Source organism: Chanodichthys erythropterus, chromosome 12 (assembly GCF_024489055.1).
Source record: "Chanodichthys erythropterus isolate Z2021 chromosome 12, ASM2448905v1, whole genome shotgun sequence".
NCBI lineage: Eukaryota > Metazoa > Chordata > Actinopteri > Cypriniformes > Xenocyprididae > Chanodichthys > Chanodichthys erythropterus.
The window spans coordinates 50956020-50977783 of NC_090232.1; the positions used below are offsets into that span (position 1 = coordinate 50956020).

Genomic DNA, 21764 nt, shown 5'->3' on the forward strand with positions numbered 1-21764 from the left:
ATTAACAAAAAGAAAAAAAAACAAAAAAACAAACAAAAACAATGCATTGGTTTGTAGTCACCAGCAGGTGGTACAAAGAACACGCAAAGTATGACATCTTCACTGGGACAAACTTATTTATACTGACAATATTTATACTGCATTTCACTTAAGCTCCAGCATTGATCTAGCTTGTACTTTAAACTTGACATTGTGTAGTAGTAAATATTGTTAAATTATGTTCATCATTTGTAAATCACTTTGGATAAAACCAGCTGCTAAACAAACAAATGTGACTCATGACACTCCTGTCAATCATTCAGAGCTCCGCCCACAGAGAGACGATAAAAGCTGTAAAATATTTTGCCATTTGTCCAAAACACTATGACTTCTTCATCACAGGCTGAAAAAAGAAAGAAAAATTAGAGAATTAATACATTAATATTTACACTTTAACTGTCAGGTTGGTATCAAATGACTTGAGTTACTTTATCTTAAGCAGTAAATTATATTTAGTGTATCAGGTCTTTGTCATTAAATCATAGTGTGTTGACCCATCACACCACAAACTAAAATAATAACTATATTACTGTGATTATACAACAATAGATGCTAACAATAAAGATAAGATAACCACAACAATAGCTATATTAATGTCCATACCAGTGGATGGTTTTCAAGTTTATTTCTGTTTAGTTTTTGTTTGTATGGGCTTTCAGTTTGTTGTCTTTAATCACATGTGTTCCTTTGTTCCCAGCACAATCTGTCACCATGGACACTAATCATCATAATCAGCTGTTCGTCATTTGAGTTAATCGTCTGTGTCATTACATAAGTTGTTCCCTGTCCTGCACTCCCATGTGTTTACACTACCTGTCTGCCATTGTTGGAGTTTGATATTAAACGTTTGGAACTTATCTTCTGCCTTTGTCTGTTACCATTACAGATGACCGGACCACAAATGGATTATGCCGCAAAGTTTTTTTTTTTTTTTTACCTTGCCCTCACCTGCCCCTTTCACAACCCTGAAATCAATGTTCTGGATCGGGGTGAACGTTTACCACCCCATGGACCTCCCAGGTACCACCAATCTCAACTGGAGAGAAGCCATCATCAGGTGTCTGGAGGGCGTCCATCCCTGAACTAGGACCCTGCTAGACCCAGAGCCTGAATCCCCACCTTCGACCACGGAGCACTCATGTGTGTCTCCTGCAGAAGGGAGAGCTACCACCCGCAACGACGTGTCAACCAGAGCCTGAGGAGAAGAGGCCAGGGCTGACCCTCACCCCAGAAGTGGAACTCCATCGTGAGTTTGACCAGGGAAGTGAGCCCACGACATCTGAGGATGAGGGATTTTTGAAGATTGAAAAGGACTGGCTGATTGACTTCAATGAGGACTTGTCATATTCCACCCGGTACCATCATTGCTGTGTTTAAACAACACCATTGACTATTTCTCCCTCATCTACTTGCATGGACTGTCTTGGAAATCACCCTTCTCACCATCGTCATGTCCAGTCTCCTCTCACCACCTTCATCCCAGAGCTCAGCCAGTCCTCCAGCCCAGCTGCTGATGGATGTTCACAGCCCTGTGCCATCTCCGTGGGAGCCCTGCTCTAACATCAAGCCTCTGGCCTCAGAACTGTTTGCTCCATCTCAGCCTGTCGACCTGTCAGCTCTGTCTTGGCTCCATCCACCTTCAGCTCCACCGGAGACCCTCGTCCTTCCGGCTCCTCCTTGGTCAGTCATCACACCACTTCTGTCATGAACCACCTGGACTCCTCCCTTCCTCATCTCCGCTGTGGGCTGTCGCCACTGGGGAGCTCTGGGTCTGTGCCATCAACCATCTTCCATCAGTGTTGCCAGTGTCTCGTCATCCCACCTTTTACAATCCACTCACTGCATCCTGCCATCATCACTTCTCGTCTGCCTCTCACCAACCCTTCTCCTTCACCTCATCCTCATCCAGAGCCCCCTCCAGCCCTCCCTCTGTTCTGCCACAGCACAAGGTCACGCCTTGCTGGAGGGGGGGCGATATGTCCTGTTTAGTTTCTGTTTCAATGGACTTTCAGTTTGTTGTCTTTGATCACGTGTTCCTGTGTTCTATGTTCCCGCCACAATCTGTCACCATGGACACTAATCATCATCTTCATCAGCTGTTTGTCATTTGAGTTAATCGTCTGTGTCATTAAGTTGTCCTGCCTAGGCCCAGGCCCTGTCCTGCTACTCCTGTGTTTACACTACCTGCCTGTCATTGTTGGAGTTTGATATTAAGGCCCCGTCCACACGGAGACGAGTTTCAGTGTAACCGCACAAATTTTTTTACGGATAGGCGTTTCGTCCACACGGATCCGGCGTTTTCGAAAGGTGAAACCGGAATTTTTTGAAACCGGGTCCCAGAGTGGAAAAATTTGAAAACGCCGGCTTGGCGTTGTCGTGTGGACGTGGCAATCCGTATATTTTCTGAAACGATGATGTCATCATCCCACGTGTCGACCCTAGTCAGACGCGCTAACACCACAAAACAGCACCAACAACAGCAATAGCAGACTCTACATGTTTGTGTTCGTGCTACAGAAGCTAGTGAACCAAAATAAAGTGTTATTTCTAAGCTTTGCTAAAGTTTGTATTCAGCGCGCAAGGTTTATGCGCATGCTCCAAGTCTTCTTCGCTGCTTTAAGTGCATTTCTGCGGCAGAATTACAGCGCCACATAATGGTCTGGCATGTATACTACATCGTTTTGAGTCGTTTCAGTGGTTTCGTGTGGACGCAGATATTTTTTGAGACGAGGAAAAAAAAAAGATCGGTTTAGGGTAAGCTCCGGCTTCGTGTGGACGTAGCCTAAATGTTTAGAACTTATCTTCTGCCTTCATATGCAAGTACCTTTACAATGGTACTATATATAGAGATAACAATAATTATATTACCGTCCACACCAAAATATGATAACTATATTAGGGTCCTCACCAATGGACAAAACTATAACTTTAACTTAGCATTACATTTTCATAAATAAGCTCGGTCAGCTCAACATAACCAGCTTGACGTCACACATGAAGTATGAATTGAATCATCTTTGTAATTAAAGAAAAGAACAGATTATACACAAAATAAATTACTATATTAGCGTCCACACCCATAGAAGATAACTATAACATTAACTTACTGTTACATTTTCATAAACAGGTTCAGTCAACTTAACATCAGAAGCTTGACATCCCATATGAAAAGGTCTGGAATGATTCATCTTTGCCATTAAAGGAAAAAATATACACACAAAATAAATAACTATATCAGTGTCCACACCAGCTGATGATAATTATAACATTAATGTACCATTACATTTTCATAAACAGATTCGTTCAACTCAACATCAGAAGCTTGATTTCTGTCAGGATGAAGTCTGGATGGATTCATCTTTGCCATTAAAAGAGAAAACAGAATCAATAACAGACACCATATAAAGTCACAACAGCATTCAGACTTTCAATCTTTCATTAGTACATTTACCTGATCAGGAAACTAACCATAACCAAACTCATTTTTCTCACCTCAGACTCCAGTGTGTCATTTCTCCTTTTCATCCTGCTTCTCCTTAAAAACAAAATGGGAAAATATTTCATATATCTTCATCGGTCAACTTTGTGTAGAATTATTCTTATTCGTTTCAATTATGAAAAAAAAATCTACAATACAGTTAAATACCTGCAATAAATTATTAGACACATCATCTTACCAAATGAGCAACACCGTAAGGACAACTGCAGCTCCACAAACCACTCCAATGGACATGTACAATATCACCTAAAAAAAATGTATCTATAAAATTTATTTATCTACAAAAAAATAAATTAATTTGCATCACTTTAGAAAGAGTAATGTAAGTATATGAGCTGCTCTACTTTTAACAGTGACAGTTACAGCGTCTGATCTCTGGGATCCATGTTGATTGTGAGCCTGACAGTAGAAGCGTCCACTCTGTAGTGCACTGAAACTCTGTCCAGATCCAACAGCTGAGCTTTCATTCTCCTTAAACCAGCTGAAGTTCAGAGCAGGAGGGTTTGAATCACTGCTGCAGATCAGTCACTGAATCTCCTGACACTATTTCACCAGATGGACTGAAGGACACTGAGGCACTCTTTGGAGGGTCTGTAAGGGTGGAACTCCTACAGGGGTTCAGGCTGTAAGGTTTGCCGAGCGACTAAAGAAACTTCATCAGTAAGATGTTAGAATACTGTACATTTCTTGTCTATTACCACCCACTGCAACTTATACCAACGACGGAAATAAGCGCAGTTATAATAGCAAAATATGTGGGAGAGCGTTGCTATAGTGTGACAAAATTGTATTGCAATAGGGAACACATTAATGTTACTAAATCAAAACTAGTTAGCACATCATTTGTAATAGAAAGGGTTTAATGACAATATCTGATTATGGCTACACTTAAAATAATTACAAAATAGATGTATGAGATGATAAAACCATATACCATTAATTGTACACAGCATGTATGTAAAAAGTTACCTGAGAGAGAGAAAGAGAAATAAAGAGAGAGAGAGAGAGAGAGAGAGAGAGAGAGAGAGAGAGAGAGAGAGGGCAAGGGAGTGCCCGAGATCCAAGGAAGAAGAGCATAGAAAAGAGACCAGAGCAACAGTTAAAATCCTCTTTTATCCCTTCCTTGACCATGTGACTGAAACTCAAATGTGAGACATTCAAACTGACCAATGAGAAGATTAAAACTTTCCCCCACTGTACTAAAGGTGTGACCATTTGTAGACCCCCGATGTACAAACATCTTGGCCTACAGACCTTGATCACTATCACCTTTGTGCCTCCCAAATGGCCCGTGGCAAGAGAGAGGGGTGTGAAACAGTAAAGCAAATGTCTTTGTTCATTTTAAAATATCTTTGGATATTTTCAATTCTTACAGTCCCTCCTTGGCACCGTTGGCCACACTCATGTGTCAAAAGGTGGCACAATCCATGAAGACATGCTTTCTGTTGTGTGTAGATGTCAACTTCAGACTTCTTGTCCAGACTTGTTGCAATAGCAGTCGGTCAGTCTTCAGTCTTTGTTTTTCTTTCAGTCCTGCATGAGAAGGTCCATCAAATGGTGTTGCACCATTCATAGATATGCTAATCATCCATCGAACACTTAACATCTCCACAAGAACCAGGCACTGATAATGGTAGAACTCAGTTGTCCCTCCTTTGAGACAAGACACAGGATTTGAACTTTGGCAGCAGGGATCCTGTGATTTAAAACAACATATAGCACAACAAACAGCAAAAGCATACATATGGCAGTTTTCATTGGTCAGAGGTTTGATGTGGTCAGATTAAATTTGTCTCTGGCAATATGCCCTTAAATTGATGTACTTGATAAAGTGGTCAAGGTGAGAATAAAAGAAGATCTTACAAGCTCTTACATTGTTTCTGGAAACATTGAAATAAATTGCATAATAACAAAACAACAAATGTTGGTTTAAAACACCCCATTTCATGAAGAGTATTAACAAATTATTCAGTGTAACCAATACAGAGATTCAATTGAATAAATGTCCAAAAACATTGTTACAAGCCAAATGGACAAAATACAAAGAAACAAATGAAATATGCTTCAGAATTGTTTCAAATGCATTTATGATAATATACCTTTTGTGCTTAGGTAGAATGAGAAATACTAACATTTTAATATTTAATTTGGTGAGACAAATAACTAAGTGATTTATTAAATCCAAAGTAAAAAAAACAACAACAACAACAACTGGATGAAATTCACAGTTATAGTGCAGTCTAGACTTAAAGACTTAAAAACAAAAACATTATATGCAAACATTTTGTGAGACATATGTAGATGTAGATTTGACTTTGTGTGAAGATCAAATCTATGTGGCTGCATTTAGCTGTGGCTATGTGTAAATTCAATCATGCTCCAAACAAAGGTGAGGGAGTTTTACAATTGTGATGCAAATTTGGTCCTGTTATAACAGGGAGCCAGCATGAGAATGTGAGCATGAGGTTTGATCCGGCTCAAAAACCTTCAACACCAATGTTTTTGTTAGAGAGCATGATAAAGTGCAAAGTTCAGAGTTACTGAATCCTGTTGTGAGGAAAGCATTTTCATGGTTAATGCAACTGTGAATCACATTGTAGCCACATGGCAATTCTATGCTCCTGTACATGGTTTTACTCTAGCTATATGGAAAATAGCTGAGTTTTCCATTTAGGAGGCAAATAAATTCAACATAGTGCACGTGCAACTTGAAATTGCTACACAATTTCAGTACTACACTTATTATTCCAATTAACACAAGATACATGGCCTAGAATGAATAACATCTACAACCTTAACCTAAGTGTTTAATCCAACACTTACAGTAAAGCAATCATGTGTTTTAAAGAATAAACTCAGCTAGTCTATGTGTACATATAGTATCACAAACAACTTTAATGTGTTCTATGCGCACAATGTGTTTAGCACAATTATAGATTTGAAAATACAAAAGGGATGATCGCTATTGGGCTGCTAATCCACTAGCAAGTGAAGTTAAAAGTTGGAGGCCTTGCATGAACAATGCAGTTAACTCACTTAGAGTTTTTCCTGCAAATGAGCACTGATATTTGCTCTTAGAATGTGGTTTCCTATTTTTCTGAAAATAAGGTGGAGGTCTACCCCTACCCAGTGACCAGCATTTGTCCTCTGTATGGCCTATTTTCTGACAGGAACTGCAAAACCTGTTCTCTTTGCCACCGGGTTGTTTGCTGTGTTCTCCTGGAGTTTGAGGATTTCCATGACTCTCAAATGCTTGAACACCATGCGTTCTGGTACATGACTCTGCGCTATTACGGTGCTGCATCACCTTAAGAACTGAAATAGGCAAACTTTCTTGAGCAGTGGCCTCTGAACAAAACATTCCAGATTCATTAGAGCAATTCACCTCATCTAAGAAGTGAACATGCTTTTTAGCCCCATCGTTGTTAAGAGTTTTGGGATACTTTTGAGCATTTAGCTTAGCCTTGAGATCTGCAATGGTCTCTTTGTGTTTTTTACACTTTTCAGTCAGAACTAACTGTTCAGCTAATAAATTATCCAGCTGTGACTGAAGATCCTGAATCTTTGCCTCACACTTTTGTACCTCTGCATTTTTAGAATTCACTTCTTCACATTTGACATCCATAAATGAAGATAGAAATGTTGTTAACTCATGTAGCCGTTTATAACGCATGTAGTTTAAAGCCTCAATTATTTCACCATGTTTTGATTTCTTATGATGTTTACCAATTATGTCCCAATATGCAAGAATGTCATCATCTGAATTGAGATTTTTTGGTATGTATTTCCCATTAAAGATAGGCTCAACTTTTTTGCTCCATAAAGCAAATAATACGTCACTCTTTTCAGAAATTTTCCCTTCCATCCCTGAGGAGATCTGAATATCATACCATTAAACAATTAAAACAGACTTACCCATTCCTTGGTGAGATGGTCAGCTTTAATCCATTCACAAATTCAACTGTGAAAAAATGTCCTCATTCTGATGAGCGATCAAAGTAGATTTCAGAAAACTTACTGCAAGGGATCCCGGGTTTCGGCACCATCTGTAAGGGTGGAACTCCTACAGGGGTTCAGGCTGTAAGGTTTGCCGAGCGACTAAAGAAACTTCATCAGTAAGATGTTAGAATACTGTACATTTCTTGTCTATTACCACCCACTGCAACTTATACCAACGACGGAAATAAGCGCAGTTATAATAGCAAAATATGTGGGAGAGCGTTGCTATAGTGTGACAAAATTGTATTGCAATAGGGAACACATTAATGTTACTAAATCAAAACTAGTTAGCACATCATTTGTAATAGAAAGGGTTTAATGACAATATCTGATTATGGCTACACTTAAAATAATTACAAAATAGATGTATGAGATGATAAAACCATATACCATTAATTGTACACAGCATGTATGTAAAAAGTTACCTGAGAGAGAGAAAGAGAAATAAAGAGAGAGAGAGAGAGAGAGAGAGAGAGAGGGCAAGGGAGTGCCCGAGATCCAAGGAAGAAGAGCATAGAAAAGAGACCAGAGCAACAGTTAAAATCCTCTTTTATCCCTTCCTTGACCATGTGACTGAAACTCAAATGTGAGACATTCAAACTGACCAATGAGAAGGTTAAAACTTTCCCCCACTGTACTAAAGGTGTGACCATTTGTAGACCCCCGATGTACAAACATCTTGGCCTACAGGCCTTGATCACTATCACCTTTGTGCCTCCCAAATGGCCCGTGGCAAGAGAGAGGGGTGTGAAACAGTAAAGCAAATGTCTTTGTTCATTTTAAAATATCTTTGGATATTTTCAATTCTTACAGGTCTAAAAGAACAAAAACATGAAATCATCTTATTCATTTTTTTAAACAACTAATGAATCTGTACTCACACATGACATTGAGCTCAGCAGCAGGAGAGATGTGATTGTGTCCGTGTACAGCACAGCTATATCTGCCTGCATCCTCTCTTCTGACTGACTGCAGCAGGAGTTCATTGTTTCTGTCTCTTCTCTCAGTTAATGGCTGTGAGTTTCTGTACCAGATGAATGTTGCTCTGTCAGTCAGAGTGCAGCTGCTTTTACATGTCAGACGGACTGAATCTCCCTCTGTCACTCTCTCAGGAGACTCCACCTGAAGATCTGAACACAACACACACATTATATCTAGTGCTGCTGTCATACACTGATTATTATTCAACATAATGCACAGAAGAAGAGAGAAACCTCATGAAAGTCACCTGTGACAGTAAGAGTCACTCCTGGAACACCAATCCATCTTCCTTCTGTTATATTAGTGATGAATCTGAAATAGTACTCGTGTGAATCCTTCAGTGTCACATGACTCAGTCTGATGGTGCAGTTCTGCTGTTTATCTCCCAGATACTGAAGCCTCTGACTGTATTCAGGGTCCTTAGACAGATCTGGAGGATCTATACCCTTTACAGGGTTTTTGGTCCAGAACATGTTCTTGATCTGATATCCAGTAGGGTATGTATAAGTGCAGTTCATTATCACTGATGAATCCTTTAGTGCACAGATGTGTGAAGGACTGTAACTCACACCCCAACCAGCACTAGAAACCCCTGAAACACATGATTTATAGAGTGAAGAAAAGACTCTGCTTTTGTACAAATAATGTTGGGGATGTAAGTTGCTTAGTTTCCTCTTTAGTCATTCACTCACCGTGAATCATGAGCAGGAAGATCAGAGGAAGAGGAGGAGCCATTCTGACTGACATCAGAGCAACACCTACAACAAATGAACAGCGGCTTATTTCTGATGTCATGAATCAGAAGTTTTAATCTTGATTTTAGTGTACTTTTTATAGGACAATACCTAATTAACATGTGAATGTTATCATTAGTTCACTGCATGTGTCGGTGGTGGTGTTTATTGAGGTTTGTGATGTAAGATACAGAATTTTGATTTAATTGTTTTATATATTCAAATCTCTTTGTTTTTCCCCACTGTTGTTTCAATAAAAAATATATATATAAAAAATAATAATAATAATAAAAAAAAAAAAAACATAGCCATGACCTCAAGAGTGGGTTTTTGGACAGGACCACCGTAGTCCACTCTGTAGCGGCCCCTCGGATATATCAATCAAGACGCAGAGAGTTTCAAACGGGTGTCAATTTATTTCTTCCTCTCAAAGAGCACCATGCACCATGAACATCGTGAAAACTACAGAATAAACAGAAGAAATACAAAATGCTTCTATGTAGTTTCACAAATAATTTGCACATAAATCATGTTCACATATTAATCATGTTTACACCCAATACAAATAATTTTAACAAATGACCAATATGAAATATGAAATGTGTTTTTAAGCCTTCATGACAAATGAAATATCACATGCTTATTTTAAATGAAACACAATATATTATAATTGTTTACAGAAAGAATATGTTTTTAAATTGACGGTGGTGGTGTTTATTGAGGTTTGGTTTAGAAATACTGTGGTTAAGCAGGTTTATCACACATTCTCCATTTTCTCAAGTTCCTTTTTCTGGCTAGTGCAAATCGAGCTCATCTACAATGCAAAGTGCACCTTATACACATGACAAAACACACACAATCCTGCTCTGATCGCTTTAAAACATGGCCAAACATTAAACACTTACACAATCACTACAATAAAAAAAGCAGAAAAAAATGAAGATTAAAGAAAAATCTATTCATTTTATCATGCTTGTCCTAAAATAAATGTCTTTCCTGCAGAAGACCAGCTAGAATTTTAAACACCAGTTTATGCTGTAGTAGTCATAAACGATAAAGTGTTTTAACAAAAGCTGTATTTACTCACCGAGCTGAAAAATCGTGTTAAGTATATTATTAAACAACATTTTATTTCCAAAAATCAGAGCAAACAGTGTCTTTAGATCAGGGGTTCTTTACTCTTTCCTGCAGAGTTTTGCTCCAAATCTAATCAAACACAAGCTGATCGAGGTCTACAGCTCTACTAGAAAGATATAGGCGGTGAATTTGATGAAGGTTGTAGCTAAACTCTGCAGGAGAGTGGATTTCGAAGGCCAGAGTTATATCTTAATATTCTGTAAATATCAGCTCAGACCCCTTCATGTTTTCACATTTTCCACCGTATGCTAAAATACTTTAATTTTTCATTCCAATCTACACTTCATAGCCCACAATTACAACACAAACAGCAGCTTTGTACATTGTTCAAAACAGAGTCATTCACACCATTAAAAAATACAGTTAATTTAATAGAAAGCTAGTTGATGATAATGAATCTCAAGAACAATTAGTAAATGATGCTCTTACCTTTTTTGCCAGCACTAAAATGACCAGGTTGAAACAACACTGGGTTTCTCACTCTGAAGCACATGTGGTTAACACCTTATGTTTTAACATGTGATCTTATTCATGACACTTCACCTAGTGTTGGTTTGGTTTATCAAGTCAAAAGAGTAACATCACGGAGAACACCTCAGACTAAACACATGAAATAAGAGTAAAAACTCTAAACCAGGTTCACAGAGTTGTTCTCAGAGATGCTCATGTAATAATGTTTTCAAACTTATTTGCCGCTTCCTAAGGAACCAAGAAAATAATTGCTTGATTGTGCATTTGATAAACTTTGACTAGCAATTTGTCAATAATAAGAACTTGCTGATTAAGTACTAGAATATTACAGATGCTTCCTCTGAATGTCTAAACATCAATCTTATGAGATCTTCTAAGCTTGTTTTTCTAATAGTGGCCGTGTGTCACTTCATAGTGTCTGATTCTCTGTCATCTGACTCTAAATGTAGTCATATAGATACAGTTTTGTATCCATATATTTGTATTTAACTTGTCCAGCTTCGAACTAGCAGCATCTTTCAGCATCTTTTCATCACGTGTGCCTTGCAGTCTTTACTCTTGACCACTTGTCTACTTACATGACATATTTCCTGTATTTTGCTCGTGTAGATGTGAAGACTGCAAGTGTGTGAAGAGCTTTTGATAACCTGATGTACAAATGCAAGAGTTTACAGAGTTTTATTTTAATTACAATATCTAATTTAACTTAGTTTGGAATATTGTCCTCAACATTTTGGGGAATGCGAGTTCCTGAACATGAAGCATGATGGGATACACAAAGCATATTTGAGTGTTTGTAAAGAGCAGTGGCTTTTTTTTAGACCTGGGACAGTCTTGTGCACTTCCTGTCACATGCAAATGCTCTCAAATAGCCCAAACCCACTATAACTGATATAATGGTCTTGTTTATGGATAGTGATACTGGTTCAATGGGAATGGATAATATAGTTAAACTTCTTATTCTATTAGGGAAATATCATATACATAATGCAAAATGTATATCGACTGTACCAAATGGCAGACTATTTTCCACTGATTTGAAGATTTTTTATGACTCTAACATCAATACAGTACAATCTAAGCTGTTGAAAAGGATACTTAATATAATAGAAACATGATGGATTTGTGATGTAAGATACAGAATTTTGATTTAATTGTTTTATATATTCAAATCTCTTTGTTTTTCCCCACTGTTGTTTCAATAAAAAATATATATATAAAAAATAATAATAATAATAAAAAAAAAAAAAAACATAGCCATGACCTCAAGAGTGGGTTTTTGGACAGGACCACCGTAGTCCACTCTGTAGCGGCCCCTCGGATATATCAATCAAGACGCAGAGAGTTTCAAACGGGTGTCAATTTATTTCTTCCTCTCAAAGAGCACCATGCACCATGAACATCGTGAAAACTACAGAATAAACAGAAGAAATACAAAATGCTTCTATGTAGTTTCACAAATAATTTGCACATAAATCATGTTCACATATTAATCATGTTTACACCCAATACAAATAATTTTAACAAATGACCAATATGAAATATGAAATGTGTTTTTAAGCCTTCATGACAAATGAAATATCACATGCTTATTTTAAATGAAACACAATATATTATAATTGTTTACAGAAAGAATATGTTTTTAAATTGACGGTGGTGGTGTTTATTGAGGTTTGGTTTAGAAATACTGTGGTTAAGCAGGTTTATCACACATTCTCCATTTTCTCAAGTTCCTTTTTCTGGCTAGTGCAAATCGAGCTCATCTACAATGCAAAGTGCACCTTATACACATGACAAAACACACACAATCCTGCTCTGATCGCTTTAAAACATGGCCAAACATTAAACACTTACACAATCACTACAATAAAAAAAGCAGAAAAAAATGAAGATTAAAGAAAAATCTATTCATTTTATCATGCTTGTCCTAAAATAAATGTCTTTCCTGCAGAAGACCAGCTAGAATTTTAAACACCAGTTTATGCTGTAGTAGTCATAAACGATAAAGTGTTTTAACAAAAGCTGTATTTACTCACCGAGCTGAAAAATCGTGTTAAGTATATTATTAAACAACATTTTATTTCCAAAAATCAGAGCAAACAGTGTCTTTAGATCAGGGGTTCTTTACTCTTTCCTGCAGAGTTTTGCTCCAAATCTAATCAAACACAAGCTGATCGAGGTCTACAGCTCTACTAGAAAGATATAGGCGGTGAATTTGATGAAGGTTGTAGCTAAACTCTGCAGGAGAGTGGATTTCGAAGGCCAGAGTTATATCTTAATATTCTGTAAATATCAGCTCAGACCCCTTCATGTTTTCACATTTTCCACCGTATGCTAAAATACTTTAATTTTTCATTCCAATCTACACTTCATAGCCCACAATTACAACACAAACAGCAGCTTTGTACATTGTTCAAAACAGAGTCATTCACACCATTAAAAAATACAGTTAATTTAATAGAAAGCTAGTTGATGATAATGAATCTCAAGAACAATTAGTAAATGATGCTCTTACCTTTTTTGCCAGCACTAAAATGACCAGGTTGAAACAACACTGGGTTTCTCACTCTGAAGCACATGTGGTTAACACCTTATGTTTTAACATGTGATCTTATTCATGACACTTCACCTAGTGTTGGTTTGGTTTATCAAGTCAAAAGAGTAACATCACGGAGAACACCTCAGACTAAACACATGAAATAAGAGTAAAAACTCTAAACCAGGTTCACAGAGTTGTTCTCAGAGATGCTCATGTAATAATGTTTTCAAACTTATTTGCCGCTTCCTAAGGAACCAAGAAAATAATTGCTTGATTGTGCATTTGATAAACTTTGACTAGCAATTTGTCAATAATAAGAACTTGCTGATTAAGTACTAGAATATTACAGATGCTTCCTCTGAATGTCTAAACATCAATCTTATGAGATCTTCTAAGCTTGTTTTTCTAATAGTGGCCGTGTGTCACTTCATAGTGTCTGATTCTCTGTCATCTGACTCTAAATGTAGTCATATAGATACAGTTTTGTATCCATATATTTGTATTTAACTTGTCCAGCTTCGAACTAGCAGCATCTTTCAGCATCTTTTCATCACGTGTGCCTTGCAGTCTTTACTCTTGACCACTTGTCTACTTACATGACATATTTCCTGTATTTTGCTCGTGTAGATGTGAAGACTGCAAGTGTGTGAAGAGCTTTTGATAACCTGATGTACAAATGCAAGAGTTTACAGAGTTTTATTTTAATTACAATATCTAATTTAACTTAGTTTGGAATATTGTCCTCAACATTTTGGGGAATGCGAGTTCCTGAACATGAAGCATGATGGGATACACAAAGCATATTTGAGTGTTTGTAAAGAGCAGTGGCTTTTTTTTTTAGACCTGGGACAGTCTTGTGCACTTCCTGTCACATGCAAATGCTCTCAAATAGCCCAAACCCACTATAACTGATATAATGGTCTTGTTTATGGATAGTGATACTGGTTCAATGGGAATGGATAATATAGTTAAACTTCTTATTCTATTAGGGAAATATCATATACATAATGCAAAATGTATATCGACTGTACCAAATGGCAGACTATTTTCCACTGATTTGAAGATTTTTTATGACTCTAACATCAATACAGTACAATCTAAGCTGTTGAAAAGGATACTTAATATAATAGAAACATGATGGATTTGTGATGTAAGATACAGAATTTTGATTTAATTGTTTTATATATTCAAATCTCTTTGTTTTTCCCCACTGTTGTTTCAATAAAAAATATATATATAAAAAATAATAATAATAATAAAAAAAAAAAAACATAGCCATGACCTCAAGAGTGGGTTTTTGGACAGGACCACCGTAGTCCACTCTGTAGCGGCCCCTCGGATATATCAATCAAGACGCAGAGAGTTTCAAACGGGTGTCAATTTATTTCTTCCTCTCAAAGAGCACCATGCACCATGAACATCGTGAAAACTACAGAATAAACAGAAGAAATACAAAATGCTTCTATGTAGTTTCACAAATAATTTGCACATAAATCATGTTCACATATTAATCATGTTTACACCCAATACAAATAATTTTAACAAATGACCAATATGAAATATGAAATGTGTTTTTAAGCCTTCATGACAAATGAAATATCACATGCTTATTTTAAATGAAACACAATATATTATAATTGTTTACAGAAAGAATATGTTTTTAAATTGACGGTGGTGGTGTTTATTGAGGTTTGGTTTAGAAATACTGTGGTTAAGCAGGTTTATCACACATTCTCCATTTTCTCAAGTTCCTTTTTCTGGCTAGTGCAAATCGAGCTCATCTACAATGCAAAGTGCACCTTATACACATGACAAAACACACACAATCCTGCTCTGATCGCTTTAAAACATGGCCAAACATTAAACACTTACACAATCACTACAATAAAAAAAGCAGAAAAAAATGAAGATTAAAGAAAAATCTATTCATTTTATCATGCTTGTCCTAAAATAAATGTCTTTCCTGCAGAAGACCAGCTAGAATTTTAAACACCAGTTTATGCTGTAGTAGTCATAAACGATAAAGTGTTTTAACAAAAGCTGTATTTACTCACCGAGCTGAAAAATCGTGTTAAGTATATTATTAAACAACATTTTATTTCCAAAAATCAGAGCAAACAGTGTCTTTAGATCAGGGGTTCTTTACTCTTTCCTGCAGAGTTTTGCTCCAAATCTAATCAAACACAAGCTGATCGAGGTCTACAGCTCTACTAGAAAGATATAGGCGGTGAATTTGATGAAGGTTGTAGCTAAACTCTGCAGGAGAGTGGATTTCGAAGGCCAGAGTTATATCTTAATATTCTGTAAATATCAGCTCAGACCCCTTCATGTTTTCACATTTTCCACCGTATGCTAAAATACTTTAATTTTTCATTCCAATCTACACTTCATAGCCCACAATTACAACACAAACAGCAGCTTTGTACATTGTTCAAAACAGAGTCATTCACACCATTAAAAAATACAGTTAATTTAATAGAAAGCTAGTTGATGATAATGAATCTCAAGAACAATTAGTAAATGATGCTCTTACCTTTTGCCAGCACTAAAATGACCAGGTTGAAACAACACTGGGTTTCTCACTCTGAAGCACATGTGGTTAACACCTTATGTTTTAACATGTGATCTTATTCATGACACTTCACCTAGTGTTGGTTTGGTTTATCAAGTCAAAAGAGTAACATCACGGAGAACACCTCAGACTAAACACATGAAATAAGAGTAAAAACTCTAAACCAGGTTCACAGAGTTGTTCTCAGAGATGCTCATGTAATAATGTTTTCAAACTTATTTGCCGCTTCCTAAGGAACCAAGAAAATAATTGCTTGATTGTGCATTTGATAAACTTTGACTAGCAATTTGTCAATAATAAGAACTTGCTGATTAAGTACTAGAATATTACAGATGCTTCCTCTGAATGTCTAAACATCAATCTTATGAGATCTTCTAAGCTTGTTTTTCTAATAGTGGCCGTGTGTCACTTCATAGTGTCTGATTCTCTGTCATCTCTGACTCTAAATGTAGTCATATACAGTTTTGTATCCATATATTTGTATTTAACTTGTCCAGCTTCGAACTAGCAGCATCTTTCAGCATCTTTTCATCACGTGTGCCTTGCAGTCTTTACTCTTGACCACTTGTCTACTTACATGACATATTTCCTGTATTTTGCTCGTGTAGATGTGAAGACTGCAAGTGTGTGAAGAGCTTTTGATAACCTGATATACAAATGCAAGAGTTTACAGAGTTTTATTTTAATTACAATATATAATTTAACTTAGTTTGGAATATTGTCCTCAACATTTTGGGGAATGTGAGTTCCTGAACATGAAGCATGATGGGATACACAAAGCATATTTGAGTGTTTGTAAAGAGCAGTGGCTTTTTTTTTTAGACCTGGGACAGTCTTGTGCACTTCCTGTCACATGCAAATGCTCTCAAATAGCCCAAACCCACTATAACTGATATAATGGTCTTGTTTATGGATAGTGATACTGGTTCAATGGGAATGGATAATATAGTTAAACTTCTTATTCTATTAGGGAAATATCATATACATAATGCAAAATGTATATCGACTGTACCAAATGGCAGACTATTTTCCACTGATTTGAAGATTTTTTATGACTCTAACATCAATACAGTACAATCGAAAAGCTGTTAAGACATCTAAGCTGTTGAAAAGGATACTTAATATAATAGAAACATGATGGATTTGTGATGTAAGATACAGAATTTTGATTTAATTGTTTTATATATTCAAATCTCTTTGTTTTTCCCCACTGTTGTTTCAATAAAAAATATATATATAAAAAATAATAATAATAATAAAAAAAAAAAAACATAGCCATGACCTCAAGAGTGGGTTTTTGGACAGGACCACCGTAGTCCACTCTGTAGCGGCCCCTCGGATATATCAATCAAGACGCAGAGAGTTTCAAACGGGTGTCAATTTATTTCTTCCTCTCAAAGAGCACCATGCACCATGAACATCGTGAAAACTACAGAATAAACAGAAGAAATACAAAATGCTTCTATGTAGTTTCACAAATAATTTGCACATAAATCATGTTCACATATTAATCATGTTTACACCCAATACAAATAATTTTAACAAATGACCAATATGAAATATGAAATGTGTTTTTAAGCCTTCATGACAAATGAAATATCACATGCTTATTTTAAATGAAACACAATATATTATAATTGTTTACAGAAAGAATATGTTTTTAAATTGACGACATGTGCAAAAAGCCCATAAACAAATGAAGTATTGACATTCTCTTTTCCTTAAACAATATCCCTTCTGATAATAGTACAAACTCCACCCATTTTCCTTCATACCTCATTCCGCTTCTCCAAGGGCGCTAATCAAAGAGTTTCTGCCATCAGCTACCATGCGCTCTAGCTCGATACACATCCTCACAGTTCGGAGCTCTTAGAAATAACATGTACGAGCAATACAAAATCAATCAAGTAAATCACAATGTAAACTCTTTCTTTACAAAATTCAAATGGATGAACATGATAAATAACTAAAGAGGTTACAAGTTTTTACCGTTCTTCCGACGATATGTGAACATCACATTGTGAAGAGAGTAGCGGATGTTTAGAGTCACAAAAAAAACATCTGAAGAAGAAAAACGCCGCTTTTCAAAATAAAAGCGGAACCGTCAAAGTGACACTGTAAAACTATAATGACTTAATATATAAGTATAAGATATTATATATGTTATAAACTGTTTAGGAGAATATTAATGCGATTTATAAGACATTTACACACTCGAAGCAGTGAATAAAGATGACTGAGCACCATTTTCTGCACCAGTCACTATTCCACTGTACACTCATTATTGCAATGCATTATGGGATTGAATGAGTGTTCTACGCCACTACAAATGTCTGTACCCTAACATAGTGCACTATAAGTGTCCCTGACAGCAACGTAGTGCGGCCCAGATCTGGCCCACATCTGGTACATGTGGATTATATGCGGACCAGATGTGGGCCAGATCTGGGCTGACACAATGTTGCTGTCAGGGGTGAAGTTGCTTCCTCTACCTGAGGAATGATTTCAGAACACATCCATGGACAGACGAGACATCATAGATGATGCTGATGAACTGTGAATATCTCAAGGAGGTAAAATAAATATCTTAAGAATGTCTATATAATACCTACAAGCTATCCGTTAGCATTCCCATTCATCTCAGTTGACATTTGTTTGGCCGACTGATGCACACAGACCCGAAGTACCAGCTCTTTAAGCTCACATGCACCAGATGTAGATGAGGAAACATTTGGGTGAACTTAGAGGAATATATCTGGAGATCTTCCTTTAGAGGGCACTAGCGCTGAGATGCTTTAGTCATTTATCATGATAAGACTAGTGACATGAGAGTTCATTTATGATATGATTTTGCACACTGCACACCGAGGACATCTGCTGGCCAAATAAAGACAAAGCTGACAAGCAAAGGAAAGACAGGCTGAATATTCGAATACAATATCTTTTACAATTTTCATAATACAGGTGCTGGTCATATAATTAGAATATCATCAAAAAGTTGATTTATTTCTCTAATTCCATTCAAAAAGTGAAACTTGTATATTATATTCATTCATTACACACAGACTGATATATTTTAAATGTGTATTTCTTTTAATTTTGATGATTATAACTGACAACTAAGGAAAATCCCAAATTCAGTATCTCAGAAAATTAGAATATTATGAAAAGGTTCAATATTGAAGACACCTGGTGCCACACTCTAATCAGCTAATTAACTCAAAACACCTGCAAAGGCCTTTAAATGGTCTCAGTCTAGGTCTGTAGGCTACACAATCATGGGGAAGACTGCTGAATTGACAGTTGTCCAAAAGACAACCATTGACACCTTGCACAAGGAGGGCAAGACACAAAAGGTCATTGCAAAAGAGGCTGGCTGTTCACAGAGCTCTGTGTCCAAGCACATTAATAGATAGGCGAAGGGAAGGAAAAGATGTGGTAGAAAAAAAGTGTATAAGCAATAAGGATAACCGCACCCTGGAGAGGATTGTGAAACAAAACCCATTCAAAAATGTGGGGGGAGATTCACAAAGAGTGGACTGCAGCTGGAGTCAGTGCTTCAAGAACCACTACGCACAGACGTATGCAAGACATGGGTTTCAGCTGTCGCATTCCTTGTGTCAAGCCACTCTTGAACAACAGACAGCGTCAGAAGCGTCTCGCCTGGGCTAAAGACAAAAAGGACAGGACTGCTGCTGAGTGGTCCAAAGTTATGTTCTCTGATGAAAGTAAATTTTGCATTTCCTTTGGAAATCAGGGTCCCAGTGTCTGGAGGAAGAGAGGAGAGGCACACAATCCACATTGCTTGAGGTCCAGTGTAAAGTTTCCACAGTCAGTGATGGTTTGGGGTGCCATGTCATCTGCTGCTGTTGGTCTACTGTGTTTTCTGAGGTCCAAGGTCAACGTAGCCATATACCAGGAAGTTTTAGAGCACTTTAAAAGCTACCAGTACCTGGTTTAAGGACCATGGTATCCGTGTTCTTAATTGGCCAGCAAACTCGCCTGACCTTAAAATAATTCCAGGCCAGATCATCCATATCACAAACTAAGTTTAAATCACTCTGATAGATTTCATGAAGGAAAGCTTGTTCATTAAAACATTTATAATTTCATTTAAAAATAAACCGTGGCTTGTTTTTAGTCAATTTGCTATTTTTAACACAGACAACCATACAATGATCACTGACATCATTACAAAAAACTCCAGTAGCCGAGTACTTATGTGGAGCATTAGTCAGAATGACGTCTATTAATGTAGATTTGTCCATTCGTTTTGGATTTATGCGTGTAGGTGACTGTACTAATTGTGTCAAATGTAACACATCACATATGTCTCTTAACGGTGATGAAGTCGATAGCCAGTCCCAGTTCAAGTCTCCTAGGACAATATACTCATTAGGCAATTTATACAAAAAGTCAGACAGCAGGGCAGTTGCTCCAGCTGCAGCCGAAGGTGGGCGGTAGCATCCTACCACAGTCAGAGAAGCGCCATTGGGGAGATTTAATTTAATGGCACATAGTTAGAAGAATTTTGGCTTTGTTATTGACTCAATGGAGCAACATTCCAACGACGCCTTAACATATATGGCTACTCCCCTCCTTTACCCACACGATCCGTCCTGAAGAGATTATACCCTTCGATGTGAATCATATTACTTGTAATTGATGGTTTGAGCCACGTCTCTGACAAGACGATTATATCACTTTCTGTCAGTTTAGCCGACAGATGAATAGAGTCAATTTTATTAAACAGACTGCGCACGTTGACATGAATAAAACGCAGGCCACTGCTATCTTTCAAATCCTAAGGGCTCAAAAAGTCAATCATTTCTGCAACTGGATTGGGATGGATGTTACCTGATAGGAACAGGAGTAAAATAATCCAAAAACCTGCTGATCTTGTTGGGCGTGCATTGATGATTCCATGATCACGCTTGCAGGAGATGGACTGGAACTGCCATATTTCTGTCCAACTGAAAAGTTTGCACAAGTGCAAAGCCTTAATAGAAAAATCATAAAAGTCAGATGAAGCCATGTGGATTGATGTAAAGCCACCGGTTTCAAGAAACAGCATAGTTGCAGAATTTGGAAGAATAATCTGGGACGATGCAAATGATCCAGATCCGGGAGCATCCATAGTCGGTGAGCTCAGCACATAAGCGAGCAGCAGGTAAATCGGTAGCCTCATATCGTCAATGCAGCCAGACCAGCTCGTTTTGTTGTTATCGGGTTATGTTATTTACTGTTTGCCAAGTTGTTAGCACAGATCTGAGACCCAGGATGAAAATTATTCCGAATCAGGTAACCCTTTAAGTTTATAAAACACAAATATAGACACAGATAAGCTACGCAGACAAATGAGAAAACACTGGCGCTGCCATCTTGGTGGAATGTGAATTCTTCCAACCCATCATTGAGTATCTTGGTCATGTAATTGACAGCACTGGTCTCCACACAGCATCATCAAAAGTAAAAGCTATTGTGGATGCACCATCTCCTAAGAACATAAGTCAGCTGAGATCATTCTTAGGGATGCTGACATACTATGCAAAGTTCATGCCAAACCTGGCCAGCAGGCTTCTTCCCCTACATGAACTGCTGAACAAGTCCAAACAATGGAAATGTCTGACAGATGTGAGAAGGCATTCAAGGATGTGAAATGTGTACACAATCCAAGTTTCTCACTCATTACAACCCTTCACTACTGATACAGCTGGCATGTGATGCTTCACCATATGGTGTCGACGCAGTACTTTCACACTTTCACAGGTGAAGAAAGGACCCTGAACTCAG

At 37.3% G+C, this 21764-nt stretch overlaps 1 protein-coding gene and 1 pseudogene across 1 annotated transcript in view; both read right to left on the reverse strand.

Annotated features, from left to right (window-relative positions):
* The window catches only part of LOC137032448 (B-cell receptor CD22-like), a 45009-nt gene that overhangs the window by 12151 nt on the left and 11094 nt on the right, over positions 1–21764 (reverse strand). The window lies entirely within an intron of this gene.
* Positions 3713–10882, reverse strand: LOC137031541 (B-cell receptor CD22-like; annotated as a pseudogene).